The sequence below is a fragment of the Belonocnema kinseyi genome, chromosome 9 (genome assembly GCF_010883055.1).
Source record: "Belonocnema kinseyi isolate 2016_QV_RU_SX_M_011 chromosome 9, B_treatae_v1, whole genome shotgun sequence".
NCBI classification, from domain to species: Eukaryota; Metazoa; Arthropoda; class Insecta; order Hymenoptera; family Cynipidae; genus Belonocnema; species Belonocnema kinseyi.
Genome location: NC_046665.1, coordinates 94,230,266 through 94,234,379, shown reverse-complemented (window position 1 = coordinate 94,234,379; position 4,114 = coordinate 94,230,266).

Genomic DNA, 4,114 nt, shown 5'->3' with positions numbered 1-4,114 from the left:
GATTAAAAAAACTTGAAAAGCGATTGACCAAGTGTATAGAGCTCCAAGGAGATTATGTTGAAAAATTAAAAAAAATTTACCCAAAAAAAAATTGTTTTTATATTTCATTCTAAGGACTTATTGAACTACCCTCGCATCATCAGTCACGGACGCATTTTCATAATGCAATCAAGTGGTCTGAAGAGAGCAGTGTGGCGCGACATATCCGACAAAGCCTGGTTTTTACCCTATCATTGACGGACTGGTTTGCAGTCAAGTAAACGATAGCGGAACTTACAGCTTAAGGTGGGTTCCGAACCACCAGAACCTCGATAAAGGTACATAGAAAAATATCCAGAGGTACCAGCTCAGGGATCGAACCCCAGAACCTCTGAGGTAAAGTCCGAGCGTCTAACCAATTAAGCCACCAAGGCTAAAATTATTAATGAAAAAATTCTTATTATTTACCCACCTTTCTCTAAATTATATGGATTATAAGCAGACTACGATGTATTGCAGATGGATTACATTAGATTACAAGTGCATAACGCCGGATTATAACTAGCCTAATTTAGGTTAAAATTGAATCAAACCAGATTACAAGTACATTGGTGCGGATGACATGTAGAGTACTGCAGATTACAACTAGTTTACTTCGAATTACTTCAGATTATAAGTAAAGTACGCCGAGTACACTACATAATTTGGATTTGGATGTATTGTGAATAAATTTGGCTTGATTATAGGTGGATTGAGCTAGATTAAAAGTGTAGTACATAAGATTAGAAGTAGATTAATCTAGGTTGCCATTTAATTATTCTGGATTGAAATTAAATTACTTCGGTTGACAAGTAGATTACTTCGCATTACACGTGGATCACGCCTAGTTATTTTAATTACTTCAGATAAATAGTCGATCATGCCGATTACTCAAGACTTTCCGGATTTCTCTGGATGATCGCTTGCTTAATCAGCCTAACAAAAATACGAATTTCAAGTGGATTGCTCTGAATTGTAAGGGGATTATGCCAGACCAGACATGATTATTCTGAAAACGTCGGATTATTAGTTTGCATAACCGAAAAGTCCATCGGATTATCAAAGTTGTTTCCCGCTTGTTTGATCGAGTGAACAAAAAAACTAATTTTCAACAGAATAGTGGAAAATTCTTTACAGTCCCTATGTAAATTACTAAAAATTACATCGATGACTGAATTTACAAAGTAATCTCCTAAATTAGCTGAATTACTTAAAGTTACATTTTATTACAAGTAATCTACGCTCGAATATGTGCTATAACACAAATTTCCTTGTCGTCACAACCTTCCGATCCCAACTACATTTTATAAAAATAAGAAAATCAAAAATCAATTTTAAATTTGTTGGGCGCCAGATCTACTTGGATCAATAAATTAAATTAAATTTCCCCTTAACAAAATAAAATTAAAGGAAACAAAAATATTGCTAGACTTAGTTCAATCCTTCAACTGGATAATGGCAGAGGGGTGGTTCTTAATCATTTATTTAGGACACTTAAATTATTCAAAGTTAACTCTAAATTAAATACTACTAGAAGATTGGTGGTTAAGAAACTTATTGAATTTTGTTGACAAAGAATGTTAGGGGATACGAAACAATTGCAAATAAGTGCCTACATTCATGTAGGGTTGCGAGAAAAAAAATTACGCGATATAATCCAATTAACATTACCTCACTTTTCGTCCTGTTTTCCAAGAAAATAAGGGGTAAAGCCACATAAAATTGGGATTAATGAACACTAGTTTCTATAGGCTTATTTTAGAATAAAAATAAGGGATGTTGTCAGAGTCTCAAACAATATGGGGGGAAAAATCTTCTACAGCAAATTTCATCACATCAGAAATACAAGAAAAAACTTCAGATGGCAAGAGTCAAAATAATTCTTGGGGACAGTCTGACCACCTAGCACACAAATAAAATTATTAAACAGAAACAATAACCAAAAATGGTAAATTCATGAAAAATTCCACAGGGCAAGAGTCAAAATAATTTAGGAGGATAATCTTACAATCGAACACACAAATAAAATTATTAGCCGGAAACAATAACCAAATAAAGTAAATGTACTCAAGGAAATAATCTTAAACTTTAGTGTGCCGAATACTACAAAATAACAAAATAACAAAAGGGCAACATGCAATGAGTTAAATGATTCCTTTTGGAATTACCGACCATCATTGAACAATACCTTAGAATTCGCTATGATTTCTCGGGTGCACAACAAACTTGACAGCTTGAGCAAAACAGGAATCCTTATTACAGTTTTCTCAAAGAATTTTCACTCAACTAATTTTCGCATAATAATTATTCTACAGAAGGAATGGTACTATGACGTTCTCTATAAGCTGCGCGACGAAAAGTCACTCGTCTCTCCCGTTGTTTATCTCCATCGCGGGGAGATGAGTCCTGATTCGTCCGTAATCCATCCTCTGATTGGCCTTGCTATAAAGTTTGTTTGATGCGGCAAAAAGGACCAGGGATGTGATATGAGGTATTTAAAACAAATGGTGCGTCCAAAAGCAAAATGTTTTCTTCTGAATTTGATGATCTCTAACCATCTATTTCGTCCATATGATGTAGAACTATTGTCCCAGACATCCTCTCCAAATAATTATAATAACCATGCCAGCTACTAGGACTTTATCAAAATTCAAATTAAGCCCCCAGTACCGAGAACGTTATCTGTGATGATGGGGGCCTGAGTTAAAGAGGCCCCACTCAAGTTGCCAGGGATCGACAATAGACCTTCTCAAACTCCACTCCCAGGTGGATAAGTTCACGGTGGGCCCACTCCCATAGAGAAGTGGTGAACGGATTATAGTCATTGCTACGTCCTCTAGGTGGCGCTCGTGTGAATTCAGAATTCGAAATAAACTTCAGCAGACGATAGAAGTTCTATCGTCTACTCACGTCTGCTTAAGTTCACTGTAGCTGCAAGAATTATAATTTTTTTGCGTGATGAATTTGGATTCACAATGGATTATCACCGATAACACAAACTAAAAATGGAACCAAATCAAATCGATCATTAATCAAATACACTAAAATGTTAAAGTATATTGCAATCGTTCAGATAGAACGAACAATCAAATGTTAAAGCCTGTTGGAATCGTTCTTTGATAGATCGATTGCAACAGACTTAAACACTTTATTGCATTTAATCGATTGTAGATTTTATTTTGTTCAATTTTTGGTTTGTTTTATTGGTTATTATTATTCATGTATTTATTTCAGAAAGAGAAGTCAACATAACCTACAAATTAAGGTGAGAAGGGCGGGGAGGGGTCGTTGCTGTAGACAGTAGTTCTCGCTACGTCCCCTAGGTGGCGCTAATCTCACATTTTGCCACAATCTAAAAGTAGCCCCCTCCCCCAAATACATTAGAGTGGGCAAACCGTGGATAAGTTGAAGGGGGTATAATTAATAATCCGCAGTAATCCCGACAGACTTTAAAAGATTTTCCCGTAAATTTTGACGTACAACTGGAAAGACGGGAACAGGATGATATACAGCAGTAGTTTAGGCGGGATATTTCAAACGTGCTGAGTAACTTCAATCGACAAAAGGCGTCCCAAATGCTTTTTGAAGTTTCTATTTCGGTCAAAGAGGTTGGAGATTCTCGATAATGGCTGGATTTATTAGGCCGTATATAATAAAAGAGCAAAAAGAATCAATTCTTAAAACAAAAGGAACTAAACTAAATAAATCAATAGTCTTGGAAAACTCTGCAGCTTGTGGATTCAAATAAATAATATTAAATTTTAGCGTCGAAGAAATCAAATATTATTAACTATTGAACTCTAATAAACTAATTTACTTTTGACTTGCAATAAAATTGCAACGTCACAGTGTGTATTACGTTATAATACAAGTGGATTTCCCCTGATTAAAACTGGATTAATATAGATTCCAAGTAGATTACATCGAATTACAAGTAGATTTCTTCAGATGAAAAGTGGATTACACCGAGTGACAAGTTTATTACTCCGGAATACAAGTGAATTACATCAGATTACAAGTGTATTACGTCATATTACACTAAATTATAAAATCAGATGACCAAGTGGTCCAGCCAATTACTAGAATCCCCCCCCCC